Source organism: Balaenoptera borealis, assembly GCF_965194805.1.
Source record: "Balaenoptera borealis genome assembly, chromosome: 3".
Taxonomy (NCBI): Eukaryota; Metazoa; Chordata; class Mammalia; order Artiodactyla; family Balaenopteridae; genus Balaenoptera; species Balaenoptera borealis.
In genome coordinates, this window is record NC_138866.1 from 57,774,858 (window position 1) to 57,790,452 (window position 15,595).

The 15,595-nt window shown below is 34.7% G+C and overlaps 1 pseudogene across 1 annotated transcript; it reads right to left on the reverse strand.

Annotated features, from left to right (window-relative positions):
• Nucleotides 1–768: 768 nt before the first annotated feature.
• Nucleotides 769–8,335, reverse strand: LOC309626884 (proteasome activator complex subunit 3 pseudogene; annotated as a pseudogene). Its single transcript has 2 exons — nt 8,293–8,335; nt 769–4,038 (listed from the first exon to the last, which is right to left on the reverse strand). The product of its transcript is annotated as a proteasome activator complex subunit 3 pseudogene (transcript).
• Nucleotides 8,336–15,595: the final 7,260 nt, after the last annotated feature.

Here is a 15,595-nt window from a genome sequence, read left to right on the forward strand (position 1 = left end):
CTAGGTATGCTGATCCATTCATTTTCTTCTTTTTAAAAATTGTTTCAGCTATTTTAAGTTTCCATTTCCTTTGCCTTTTCACATAAATTTTAGGACATCATGCCTATCTCTATAATGAATCTTCTAGGATTTTTTATAGGAATTGAATTAAATCTATATATCAATTTGGATAGAATTGTATCTTTACTTTGTTGAATCTTTCAATCCATGAACACTGTATGTTCTATTTAAACACAGCATAATTTCCTTAAATCTTTTATTTCTTTAGTTATGATTTTGTAGTTTTAAGCATACTAGTCCTTTACATGTTTTGTTAGATTTACATCTAAGTATTTCATTTTTAGAACAACTGTAAATGGTGTTGTAACCTTTTTATTTTTTGTCCAAGAGTTCACTGCTCCTATGTAGAAATACAATAGATTTTGTTTGTTTATTTTGTATCTTGTGACCATACTGAACTCACTTAGTTCTAGAAGTTCTTTTTGCTGTTGTTGTTGTTCTTGTTTCTTAGTTTTCTTGGTATTTTCTCCATGGAAAATTATGTTGTCTGTAAATAAGTTTCTTTTCTTCCTTTCTAATCTGCTTACCTTTTATTTCATTCACTCAGTCATTCCTTTTTGCCTTATTCCATTGGCTAGAAATTGCAGTACTATGCTGAAAAGGAATGTGGAGAACAGAAATTCTTTTGCCATGTTCCCAACCTCAAGGGGAAAACTACTAATTTTTAGGTATGATACTTGCTGTACTGTTTTAATACAGGCATAGCTTGGAGATATTTGATAACATTTTACCCATAGTTGAACTTCTTTCAAAATCAGAGTCAATCCTCTCAAACTCTGCTGCTGCTTTATCAACTAAGTTTAAGTAATATTCTAAATCCTTTGTGGTCATTTCAACAATCTTCACAGCATCTTCACCACGAGTAGATTCCTGCTCAAGAAACCACTTTCTTTGTTCATCCCTAAGAAGAAACTCCTCATCCGTTAAAGTTTTATCATGAGATTGCAGCAATTCAGTCACAACTTCAGTCTCCACGTCTAATTCTTCAAGAATTACCAAAATGTGACACAGAGACATGAAAATGTTGGGAAAATGGCACCAATAACTTGCTGGATGCAAGGTTGCCACAAACCTTCAGTTTGTAAAAAATGCAATATCGTGAAGCACAATAAAAAGAGGTTTGCTTGTATAAGCCTTTTATCAAATCAGAATCCTCCCTCTAAATCTGCTCAGTTATTATCATGAATGGGTATTGAATTTTCTGAATAAAATTATATGCTCTTGTGACTTTTCTTTTTTAGCCTATTAATATGGTGGAGTTTAGTGATCTTCAAATAATGAACCAGCCTAGTATCCATGGAATAAATAAATTTGGTCATGGTATATATTTCTTTTAATATATTGCTGAATTATATTTGCAAATATTTTGTTAATTTTTGCATCTACATTCATGAGGGATATTGGTCTATAGTTTCCTTTTTTTGCAATATCTCTGATTTTGGTATCAGGGTAATGATGGCCTCATAAAATGAGGCCTCCTATTTTGTGGAAGAAATTGTCTAGAATCAATATTCATTCTTCTTTATAAATTTGGTAGAATTCTTCAGTGAAAACACATGGGCCCAGAGATTTATTTGGGGGAGTTTTAAATGAATGAATTCAATTTCCATAATAGTTATAAAGCTACCAAAATTATTATTTCATATTAGATGAGTTGTGGAAGATTGTGCTTTCCAAGGAATTGGTCTACTACACCAAAAGCTAAAGTTATGAGTATCAAATTGTTTCTAGTGTTCCCTTATCCTTTTGATATCTACAAGCTCTTTAGTGATATCCCATTTGGTTCCATTCCTGACACTGGTAATTTGTGTCTTTTCTCTACTTCTTTGTCAATATTTGAGGTTTATTAATTTTATTGATCTTTTCAAAAAGTAGCGTTTTAATTTTCCTTGTTGTTTTTCGGCATCTGTTTCATTTATTTCTGCACTTACATTTTTATTGCCATCTTGCTGCTTGTTTTGGTTTATTTTGCTTTATAATATAATTTTTTTTTTTTTAAGAAAGAGGTAAAAGTACCTGTAATTTTGATAATTTCTTGACATGGTAAAATAATTTTACGTTACAATCCAAAGGTGGTAGGGTGAGGAGGAGGGGCAGTGGAACAATCCAACAAACAAAAAAGAAATTGAGAGACACATGGTAGGAGGAGGGAAGGGTTTTAGCTGGAAGGGGTCTGGAGAGTGGGTAGGGGCACAACTAAAATGCAATTGCTTTGTTACTGAGTACTCTTCATGGGAAAACAGCATCTTAACTCTTTATCTACATCATACTGGGAGTAAAAAAAAGATGCATCCAGGTGGAAATATAATTGGGGGTTGGAAGACGAGACAAGGAAAGAATAAAAGTCAGAAATAGACACTGAGATAGTCACCAGCAGATTGACAGCAGATATTGACTCTCCAGTAGTGGTAGAATAAAAAACTGGGGGCGTTATGGGTTAGTACAAAAGTTGTAACAAGTGATATCTCCAGAAGATTTGAGATATAGAGGCAACTTTTCTATGGTTTTGACTTGCCTGACAGATTTCTATATACACACAATATGTACATGCCCGTGTGGGCATTTACACGTATGCACACAAGTGACTGCTTTCCCTAGAAGTAAAATTCCAGAAAGAAAGCCCAGAAGGAGCAGCAACAACGGCAGCAGCTGACCTTCACAGCTGCAGACACCCCCCACTCCAATTTACCAGGGCAGGGGGGTGCAGGTGACAGGTAACAGAGTAGGAAGGCATGTGCGTGCATGACTCTGTGTAGGTGTATTACGGATATATGTGTATGTAAAAATCCTAGCTATAAAAACATCTGCAGGAGCTAGGGATTTGGCTGAAGGTCCAAGGTGTTTTTTGTCATGATCAGGTTCAGGTTCAAAGTGGAATGTATGTAGATGCGAAACCCTAAGTCATCATCAGGGCAACTGTGGCAGGCAGGATCCAACGTCCCACAGCGGCCAGAGACACTAATCTTTCCTCAGGAAGAGAGGAGTTGATCCACTTGACTCCAATTTCTAAAAAATACCTAGCCTTTTCTTCTAGTTCCCTCAGTTCCTAACCAACTAACCATCGAAAGGAAGAAAACACGAAGCCCAAGATATTAGCTTGTCTCCCCCAAAGGAAGGAAAAGTGGAAGAGAGAAAGCATATGTATTCTTGTTCTAACATATTGGGCACACAAACCTGGAGTTCTCCAGAAATTAGGACAGGTTTATTGATTTTATTTTATTATGAGGTATTAGGGAAGGAAATAGAAGACCTGTAAAAAAGAGGTAAGTCTGTCACAGAACTACATGACAGTTTCATTAAACTCTAACTAAAAACACAGAAAAGTGTGATTACTATTTCCAGCCAGTTTCCCCATCACCGTAGTCATGTAACAAACTAAGGTGATGTGGGTCTTGAGCCAGACTCACAGAGTCCCCTGGCCTTGGCCTCTGTACAGTGTTTCTGCATTTGATCTTTTTGATATTTTTCCAGATCATGTCATGTAGAAGGACATATTGATTCTTTAGCTCTGATATGATAAGCTAAAAGCTGTTATGTTCTTTCTCATCAATACCTGTCAGGGTGCAGGACAGTCCTCCACATGGGGATATTTAGCTTTTTTGGAAACCGATTGGGCTCTTGTAACATAATATCTAGAAATCTGATGCAGATGAGATGCAGCTCTCAACATTCTTAGTTCTGCAATTGTCTTCTCCTGAATGGACACCCCAAAGTTGTTCCCATCCTCTAACATAGGAATTAGGAGTTGTACCCACATTTTTATGGTGCTTCATTTCAGGATCAGCAGCCAGATCTCAGGTTTCACTGTCTCAAAACTCTCCACTAACTCCTGGTTGCTTTTTAGCATCACATTGGGCATCACAAATACCGTGGTTCCTTGGAAGGCCTCTTCACACTCACCCAATCTTCGCTTCTTGGAAGTGGGATCTTGCAGTCCATTGTGGCTATTGGTGAGAAGAATAGCCAGAGGCCAGCAGACTCATGTCTGAGTGGATCTGAGTTAGGTTAAATATGTTTAGGATTGGTCCTTTCAAAAAACTGTCAAGTTCTGGGCTTCCCTGGTGGCGCAGTGGTTGGGAGTCTGCCTGCCAATGCAGGGGACACGGGTCTGAGCCCTGGTCTGGGAAGATCCCACATGCCACGGAGCAACTGGGCCCGTGAGCCACAACTACTGAGCCTGTGCATCTGGAGCCTGTGCTCTGCAACGAGAGGCCACGATAGTGAGAGGCCCGCGCACCACGATGAAGAGTGGCCCCCGCTCTCCGCAACTAGAGAAAGCCCTAGCACAGAAACGAAGACCCAACACAGCCAAAAAGAAAGAAAGAAATAAAATTAAAAAAAAAAAAAACTGTCAAGTTCTAACAACTTTTTGAGAAAATGTTTTCCACCAAGTCTTCTGCCTCAGTTGTGATCTGCTCTCTGAAAGAATCAACCTTTGAATGGTGGGTAGCGTCAGAGGAACTAGAGGAATCTCAGTGCTCCCTGGAGGTGGCTGCCGTTGCTCGGCTCACACACAGCTTGCTGATTCCCACCCCCAGTTCCTTCCTCCCACTTGCTCTCCTGCTTCCTGCTGCCTGATCACACTCTATAATTATCTTAATTACTCCCTTTACATGTATCAGTGTTCCAATTTTTACTTCAACCATCAAATAGAAAACTTGAGAAGGAAATTGAATTTGCCCACATATTTGCCATTTCCGTGTTCTTTCTTCCTTCCTGATGTTCCAAGTTTCCTTCTTTTAGAGAACCTCTTTTAGCTATTCATTTAGGGCAGGTGTGCTGACAATAAATTCTCTCTCTTCCATCATTTCAGAATGTCATTATACTCCCTGCCACTCCTAACATTTTTAAGCAATGGCTTTTTTTCTTCATTTCCGATGTTCCAAATTTCTGTTATCATTTCCCCTTTGTATTAGTTTCCTAGGACTGCCATAACAAAGTACCATAAACTTGGTGGTTGGCCTACAGAAACAGAAATTTACTGTTTCACAGTTCTAGTTGCTAGATGTCCAAGATCAAGTTGTTGGTAGGGTTTGTTCCTTCTGAGGTCTGTAAGGAAACATCTGTTCCATGCCTCTCTGGGTCTTCACCTTGTCTTCCCTCTATCCTTGTCTTTGTGTCCAAAATTCTTTGTATAAGGACACCAGTCACATTGGATTACAGCCCACCCCAATGACCACATTTTCACTTGATTCTCTCTGTAAGAAATCTGGGGGCTTCTATATACCGCTTTTTGGGAGGGGGGGACACATCAACCCATAGCATCCTCTTTTTGAAGAAATTCCTTTAAGTAATTTTTTTAGAGCAGTTCTGCTGCAATGAGTTATTTTAGTTTTGCTTCATCTGAGAAAGCTCTTATTTTACTTTTCCTTAAATAATATTTGTCCTGAATACTGAAACTGTGTTTAAAGCTTTTTTCTTTCGGCACTTAGCACTGTGGTACCCTTACTCTCTGGAGTCCATGGTATCTAGTGAGAAATCTGCAGTCATTGAAATTATTGTTCCCTACAGACAGTGTTTTTTGTTGTTTTCTGTTTGTTTGTTTTCTCTAAGAATTTTTTAAAGACTTTTTTCTTTATCTTTCATTTTCAGTAGTGTCTGGTCATGGAGTCCTTTGTATTTACCCTATTTGGGATTCACTAAGCTTCTTCAACTGGTAAGTTTATATCTTGGCACCAAGTTTGGGAAGTTTCTGTTTGTGATTTTTTTCAAAAAGTTTTCCACACTTTGTTTTATCTCCTCTCCTGATACTCCAAATACACAAATAATATAAATATTTTGTTACATGACATAAGGCTCCTGTCATTAATTTTTTTCCCCTCTGTTGTTCAGATTGGATAATGTATCTTTATCCTCAATTTCACTGACTATTTCCTTTGTTATCTCTATTCTACCAATTAGTCCCTGTATATAGTGAGGTTTTTTTTTTTTTTTTTTTTTTTTTTTCCCAAGTAACGTGTATCTTATATTTCTTTGCTGAAACAAATTTTCCTTTTGGTTTCAAATATCTTTTAAATTGTTTTCTGGAGCTTTGTGAAATTAAGTTTCTTTCAAGTCTTTGTCAAATAATTCCAATATATGTGTCGTCTCATCATGAGTGTGTCTTGATTTTTTTTTCCATATGAAATGAGATTTTCCTGGTTCTTCAAATTCCAAGGATTTCTGAATTTTACCCTAGACATATTAAATGTTATACAATGAGACTCTGGGTCTTGATTAAATCCTGTGGCAAACGTTGATAGCCTTCCATGGGCTACTGTTTTAAAGTCAATTCTGATTCCAACCCTTTTTGCACTATTCAGAACTGTTCCATGTGTGCACCAGTCAACATCCAGACCTGGGTGATGGTCTCTCTGTTCAGTTCTCAAAGTGTTTGGTGTACTGAATGGGATCAGATGCACACATGTGGAGTTTGAGGATGAGCTCAGAAAGTCATAAATAGCTTAGTGTACCTCCTTCCTCAGCACTTTCCTCTCCACAATGTCCCTTGTACTTCCTGGTTTCTTTGGGTTCGTCTCTGGAACTCTATTCAGAAATCTGGTGTGTTATATACTCTGCCTTGCTGGGCACTCCCAAAGCTGCTCCTGCATGCAGAGCCAAGCAAAACAAGGACAGAGAAAAAAACCAACCAACCAACCAAACAAACAAATGGATTTCCACCCATTCTTTTGGAAATACAGTTCCACTGAAGGAAAAAGAAGGCTCCTCTCCATTAGAATTTTGGCTCCTTCAGGCTTTTATTGCTGCCAGCTGCTGCTCACAATGGGATTGCTTAAGGGCTAGAGCGAAGGAGAATGGAAGAAAGAAAACAAAAGAGATAAAATTATATACTCTCTCTGAGTGTTAGGGGTTCCTTTTCACACTCCTTGAGCCAAACTAGAGGCTTTCTCTTTGAGCTCTCTCTGTTTGTGCCCCAGTGGCATATTCTGGTGCTTAAGTTTCAAACCATGAGATATCAGAAGAGAAAAAAATAGTAGATTCACTGCAGCTTTGATAGTATTTTGGATTCTAATCTTCTCCTCTATACTGCCTGTTCTATTTGCTTATGAGGGTTCTCAGTATTCATTAGGGCACATAGTGTGTATATACATCTTATCCAGAACCAAATATATATTTTTAGTGTAGTTTTATTTTACTAACACCAACAAGGGAATACATGGACAGAATAGTACTGACCAATTTCACTTCTTCAACACTGATATATAAAATCCTACATAAGATAGCTTCTTGAGTCCATTGCTTTGTAACATTTCAAGAAGAAAAGCAAAGCAAAGCAATTCTGTATGTCATGTGTATATTATATATTAAACATACACAATAAAAGAATAGTAAGAAATATGGAAATGATATTCACCAGTTTCAGGAATTTGATTAACTCTGGGGAATGAGAAAGAGGAAAAGAATAGTATGTGGACTTATAGTCTATGTCTGCAAGTTTTTTTTTCTAAAAGAGAAATAAAATCATCTACAGGTAATATAATGTGTGTTTAATCATAATAATGAACTGATAGGTATATGTAATATTTATTTCTGCTGTTTTTTCTATGTTTGAAACATCACAATGAAAAATTAAAATATTAGAAATCTTATAAAAACAATTATTTTAATCAGCACACAAAGTGACACTTATGAGCAGAAGCATTTTGGAAATAATATTCTTATACTGTTAACTGTAGTAACAATAATTCTGCAGGGGGATAATAGCAATATGGACAAAATGATTAAAATTAAACCCTTGCTAACAGTTTTAAGTCATATTTGTAATATTATGTGATGATAGAATTTCGTATAAAAGACATCATTTGTAACACAAAAGTGACAACAACATATATCTCCAAATACAAATGAAAAACCATTTGGGGCACATATATTTGAGCTGAAACTAGTGGGCTGGTGGATTAGATAAGAGAAGCAACACAGTGAATTAATACATTTCAAATCTAAGTGTATGTGTACTTATTAAAGGAAAATGTACATTTGCTATTAGCATAGCAACAAGTTTGAGTACCTCTAATTGATTTAGGAATTATTATTCTTACAAGACTCAAAAAGTCAAGTTATTTGGTAAAGTGGAAGTGATATTGTCATTTGAAAAGTGATATTGTCATTTAAAATTTCAATAATAAACATATATTATAAAAGGAATATAGATTTTACAAAATACACTCCAGTGTGGTATATTTATTTGCCAATTATTTTCATTTGTTTGATTTTGTCCTACTCTAAACTTACACATCCAAAACTGAAAAAGAGATTTAATCATTCCCATTGTCATGACGTTTTGCAACCTTGTTTTACTGAGGACAGCACAGTAATTTCTTAAGGCCTGACTTATCTGGTATACACTGAATCATCTAAATCCTTTTCAATCTTTCCTTTTAAGAAACAAAAAAGTAAGGAAAAAAAGCTATTACTAATTTGGTCCTTTATTTATCTAAACTATGTTATTATTATTTCGCTAATATTATTTTTCTCCTATTTCACAGCATTCGGGTAGCAGAGTCATCTGAACATAATTAATACACAATACGATGTGTAGACTAAATAAATTAATAAAGAATTATAAATACTTGGAAATTATTATTATTCTCATACTTTTTAGACTAATTTATATAAATCAGTAATCGTATAAAACTACTTTAGTTTAAAATAATTGAGACTATTTCAAAGTACAGTATATGAGTTGTCTCCCTCATTTTCCAAAATGGACATTTGTAAAGTGAGTCTATGCCCTGGATTTAATTTTTCTTTTTTTAGTTATCAACAATCTAGCTGAGATTAAAAGTTATTAGCATACTGAAAACCATGTAATTGAAGGAATATTATCTCTTGGCTTTACTCTGAGTCTGAGAGAAGAACATAGCTACTAGAATAATGCGATAGTAAAGAGTCTTGATAAGGTCTAGTAACCCAACCATTGAAATGCACCATGGACAGGTATTGTGTGCTTTATTTCCCTCTAGTGGATAAGTAAATGAATAAATACAAGGAAAAAAGTCAGTTGTGCTTTGATGTGCTTGCTTAAAAGCCATTTATAATATTGAGATGTCTCACGTAGAGTACTTAGAGAACTGCACTGTAAAATTTGCAAACAGAAAATACATATGTGCTTATTATCAAATAAGTGTGCTGAATCAGTAAAATGAATCGCTAGAAAATCTGCAATCAGTATCATTTTTCTGTATTAAAGTCAGTGCTCTTGAGGCAGAAACAATGAGATAAAGTGATGCTTTTCCTCTTTCAAGTTAATATAGGAAAGTTACAGAACAAACATTAAGAAAAGGAAAATTTAAACGTCATTTTTATTTGCTTTTGAGAGAATTAATTTTTGTAGATAATTAGTGTTTACATCGCTAGCAATTATTTTTGATAAGACCAACTCTAAAATCATTTGCATCACCTGAACAGATGGTCCTAATGGTCCTGGGCAGAAAAATCATTAAAAAAGTAACATATATACTTTTTAAAAGACAGATCATATGCTAAACATTTAGATAAAATATTTAATTCCCAGGCCAATATCATAAGTGATGTACCATTTTCACTTTCACCATTTTACAGATAGTACCTGAAGGAGACTGGTAAAATGTTGCTCCTAAGGTGACAGGAAATGGTAGAGCAAGGATTTAAACCCAAGTAGGCTGGCTCCAGAATTTATAGTCTGTTAAGAAAGCTTCAAGGCATGTTATCTGGTATAATTATACCAGAAGAATCTGGTATAATTTTAAATACTTACCATACCAAATGGATACTTGAATAATCTGGATTTATTTTTAGCATAAAATGCTAACAGAAATTGTTATTGAATTAGGGTTTCATAGTACACTATTTTATTCAACTGTATAATAAGATACAAAATAGAAGAAAAATGTGTTTTTAAAATTTCTAATAAAATAATTGTTTAATATACATTTTCTCAGCAATTTTAGGATATCAGTGATATAATTTGTAAAGAGTACTTTCATAAATTTTAGGCTAAGTTACATGCTTTATTGTTTGAAACATTCTGGAGAAAGTTGACACAAAACGATGAAATAGAGAAGAAAAGTGAGAGCTATTCTCAAAGATAAAATTACTTTTAACATTTGAATTAAGTATAGAAAATCAAGAGAACTAAATATCCTAATTTTTCAATAGTCAGTATAAAATACCTTGTAAAATCAACTGGTGAAAACATATATTGAAATTGTTTTTTAGGATATTTTTCTATAAATGGGTTAAATATGTATCAATTACTTTAATTTTAACAGTCCCATTATCTCAAGGACAATGTTTTCCATTTATTGAAGATACATTTAATTTTTTAGAAAATTAAATTAACAATGAGGAAAAATAATTTTCTCCACAAGAGATATGAAAATACCAGTAAGTTCCCGTGCTTTATTCATATATTTGGGTAACATTTTTTGAGGAGAGATTACCAAAAATATTTAAGCAATTGAAGCTTCATTGGATAAAAATTTATTATTTGTGGAAGACAACAAATGGTGGTCAATTTAATCGGTTTCCTATAATTTGTAATTTCAAAGAACACTTTCATAGGTTAAATATTTCTATTATAAACACTTCTCTGCACACTGGAAACCAAGCCTGATCCTAGAAATTCCATAAAATGAAATTCAACAGAAGATAAATTTGTTTTGGCTGACAACCACAAACTTTTAGTTGCTGAAATGAAAGCAGTAAAAGGCAAAACTGAAGCAAACCAAGTAAAAAGTCTTCACCTGATCACAAGTTTTATCTGATACATTTAGAAAAACAATTGCACCTTTCCTTTTGGCTTGCACTGTCATCATACATTATCCTATTAGTTTTAATTGGAAAATGAAAGGAATTAAGACAATTATTTTAGGCTTTCTTTCTAATCACTGCTTATATTCATGACTTGCTTCATTACTAATGTTGAGGTAAACATAGAAATGACTAGAAAAATAGTGTTTGTGACAGAAAAATAGACTTTATATATGAAAAGGATTGCTTTTGTTATCAATATAATTCTTAATACTTGTATTTATTGATATATGACCTTACTTTTGAGGACCATGTATATCTTATACAGTAGACTAGAATTCAGGTGCCTCATTTAGTTGTCTCAGCCAAAAGGTAGCCCTAAACCAACAATTTATCTGTCAATTGATAGTGATGGCCAACATCTGTGCTGAGATAGATTTCTAATGTCTGTACATATTGGAAGATTTGTGTATGTTTCATTTTACTATATTCACAATATTCATTGGAATTTTTCTGACTATGGTTAGGAATAATTATCAAAATATATTTATGTATCTGGAAAACTATCAGAATCTGCCACTAACTTAATATAAATAGATAAAGAAAAACACTTTTATAAACAACTCCATATTTTCCTCATTTATTTTCAAAGAAAAGTCCAAGAAATGCCTAAGAAAGAGATATTATGTTGTAACAAACTGATATTCTCTATCTCTTTAAAATATAACCAAAAAATGAACTTCTAAAAATATTCTAATTTAAATATAATTTAGAATAGAGCAATTTGAAATTAAAAGGTATAGAAGTAAAAAAATAAAGTCAAAAGGAAGAGAAGTAAAAAATCATTGTCAATAGTTTGGTTAATTATGCTGTAGTTTGATAAAGAATTTTATAATTTTTAGGAGTAATTAAATACATTGTTTATTCAGCATAATAAAAATTATCATACTTGCATGAAAACATGTCCTAGATTTATGTAAAGTGGTAAATATAAGCCAGCAATTATAAATATTTGTGAATAAATTTAGCAGAACAACTGAAACATTAAAACTTACTTCATCAATGTTGAACTTAAGCATCTAAAATTGCTCGAATAATATAAGTGTGGAAACATGAGCTTTTAACATTTTTCACTGAAGGCTAAAGAGCTTATTTTGTCAGAAATATTGTGGGTAGATCATAAAGGGGCCAAGTGTGGAAGTTTGGATTTTCCAAAGATGGCAACCACCACATTTCCAGAATTTTACCACTCCTGAGTCATTAGGGGTTGATAACATCTTCTTCCCTTGAAACTGGGCAGAATTTTCTAACTAGGTCAACCAAGAAAGTGCAGCAGAAATGATTCCATGTGATTCTGAAGCAATGTCACAAAAATGATATGTCCTTCAGCCTTCCTGTGATTGTAACCAAGCCACCCGATTTTGCAGAAACCCAAGTAGCCTGCAGAGACACCCTGGAGAACAGTGGAAGTGCCCTGCTGAACATCGTGCCCATAGCAGGCAGCACATGGCGGCCATGCCAATGATCAATCCTGAAAGTGAGTTCTCTGGTACCCAGGTGAGGCATACAGTTGAACTTTTGAGAGAGATGAGCAGTTTCCACCAGACCCATGTTTAAATTAATGAATAAGTTTTTCAGAACTAACTTATTAAAGTAGTTTATTTTTTTAAGGAATATTTCTGACTTGTGTAATGAAACCTCCCAAGTGGCCCTGTTAATGTTTCTTTACTAAATGAATGGTTGTCTCTTATTTTTTAATGTAAAAATTTTCATTTGAGTTTCTTAAGACTTAGGCCATGTGTGATAGACTTTTATTGTTTTGTTTCTGTCCCCTGGGCCCCCCCCACAAAGGTTTTGGTAAAGATCCAGTGAGATGGTTGAGCTCCCATGATGTTTCCTCCATTTCTTAACTTATTAAAATTTGTCTTACATAAAAGTGAAAACTAGGGCTTCCCTGGTGGCACAGTGGTTGAGAATCTGACTGCCAGTGCAGGGAACACGGGTTCAAGCCCTGGTCTGGGGAGATCCCACGTGCCGCGGAGCAGCTAAGCCTGTGCGCCACAACTACTGAGCCTGAGCTCTAGAGCCCATGAGCCACAACTACTGAAGCCTGCGTGCCTATAGCCCGTGCTCCGCAACAAGAGAGGCCACTGCAAGGAGAAGCCTGCACACCGCAATGAAGAGTAGCCCTCGCTCACTGCAGCTAGAGAAAGCCCACCCACAGCAATGAAGACCCAACACAGCCAAAAATAAATAAATTAATTAATTATTTAAAAAAGTGAAAACTAGTCATTTCAGGGAACTGCTTAATATATGATTGGTTGTAGGAATAATCCATTTCTCTTGGGTCATTCTCATTCTCTTATCTATTCTAATTTTTCCAGATACCCAGAAGCTACAGCTGGTGGCTTGACTGCACACCTTGTAATAGTTTAGTCATATGTGTTCTTGCACTGTGGTAATCTGTTGGAACATGGAAATAAATATTGGAAACCATTTTCACTCAAACTCTCTGTCTCTGTGTCTCTCAAACTCTCTGTCTCTGTCTCTGTGTCTCTCTGTCTGTCTCTCTCTGACTTCTCTCTCTCTCTCCAATCAAGACCCTTAGCAAACCCAGAGGTAATCTTAAGGCTTGCTTGTCCACATAAACAGATAAAGCTAGTCTGAAGTAATTAAAGCACTGTTTTAACTTCATCTAGTACTATCTATCTACTTATATTTTAAGACAAATAACGTGACAGATACCTTGAAAAGTACTTTATATACTTATACTATTTAATGTAAAACATATGCATCAATTCCAAATATCAGAATAATAAAACCAGTAATTATGAATATGCACAAAATCACTAACTTCAAGTAACCCTCCTACCCAACTTCTTAAGATACTCCTGCAATTGAATTTTTGCTTCTGGGACCACATGTTAGAATATCAAAATGTTATAACAAGGGTCCCTCAAGAACTGTGTAGCTCAATTGAATAAGCTTAAGAAATTCATACAGCATTTGTACCAGCATAAAGCATCTGGAACCCTTGCTAACCTGAGTTCTACCAGACTCCACTGAGGGTCACTCAACTCTACTCAGGCTTTTCTTGATAAGATTTAAAATGATAACTTGAGCTGCCAACCATCCAGAAATCATATTACAATTCAAAAATTAAGAATATGTGATTATAATAATAGGAAGCTTCAGAAAACATGCAATTGAATTTAGCACTCAGGTGAAGAATATAAATGATTGTCCTTTATTATCTTAAATGGGTATATTTGGCTCACATTAGATTATTAATTCTACCTTAATAGATAAAAATTACATTAAATCTGGAAATTATTCATTTATCCAACCAATAGTTGTTAAGAAGCTAATGTGTGTCAGGTATTCAGGGAATCTAAAATTGAAATTAGTTTAAAAATGTATAAATAAATACATTAAAACAGAAAAAGATCCTTGCTTTCACATATTGCATTCCAGTGGAGGGTGAGAATAGCGATAAAATTTAAAGTAAAAACTGTAGAATGTATGTTGGATGGTGTGAAATGACATTTTTGGTTTCTGCATTCTCCCACTTTTTTTTTTCTTCTCTTTCTATGTTTTAAGTTTTTTAGAATTTTTTTTTTAATTTAGAAGTCACTTTGCAGTTATTTTTTGGTGGTCACCCTAGTGGTTGTTCAGCATGTATATCTCCATTTTCCCAGCCAGATATTTTTAAATTTAAATATTATAATTTTCAGTTCTAAAATTTGCATTCAGGTCTCTTTTGTTTTTTGTATTCCTCTGCTGAAATTTCTTGTCTTTTCATTCTTCATTGTGTATTTTCTTTTTTTACCTCATTAAGCATAAGTATAGTAGCTGCTTTCTGATAATTTCAACATCAAGTCATCTTGCATTGGCCTCTGTTGATATTATTTTTCCTTCAGAATGGGTCATTTTTTTTTTCTTGCATGTCTATTGATTTTAGGTTGTAACACTGACATTGTCAATATTATGTCATGGAGAATCAACATTCTGATATATTCTTGTGAAGATTGTCGCATTTTTATTTAAGCAAGCCATTAACCTGGTTATATTCAAACTGTTTTCAAGGCAAAATCTGTTTTATGTTGGTGGTGATGGTGCAGGGGCAACTCATTAATCCTTTTATACTCAGTGCTTTGAGTCTGTCTGCACATGCTTGGCTTGTGGTCAGCCAGAGACAGGTAAAGTTAATATACAGAATTTGGGACTACCATAGTTTAGGTTTTTTGTTTGTTGTTTGTTTTTGATCAGTAACCCCTCTCACTCTGCATGGGCCAAGGAGTCCCCAAAATTTTCTCCCACTCTTTTCAGGCCAGAAAGATGATGGACTTTTTCCCTCTTGGGTCATTAGCCACCATTAGTCACTCAGCAAACCTTTCCCCCGAGATTCAACTGCCATCCAAAATGTGTCTACTTTATTTTGTTCTCCAAATCCCTCCGGTAGTTTTTGCTTGTGTGTGTCCAGGGTTTATATATACGAGAAAATCATTTTGTTAAAATTTTACAAAGCCATCCTAGCAGCAGAAACAGTACTTGACATTTGGCAGACTTTTTCTTTTAAGAAAGAGTAAAATGAAAAGCCCTGGAATAATCCTGGTCATTTCCATGTTACTGTAGTATCACTGAACCTCTGACAGTACATGGAAAATTATTTTGTGCACAAAGAGAAAAAACATCTCTTGAGCAGACATAATTCTACAACTTGTTCTTTTGAAGTTTTAATGAGGAAATTATCCTGCACTTATAAGAGAAAGTGACTTTCCGATCCAGGTATACATAGAGACCT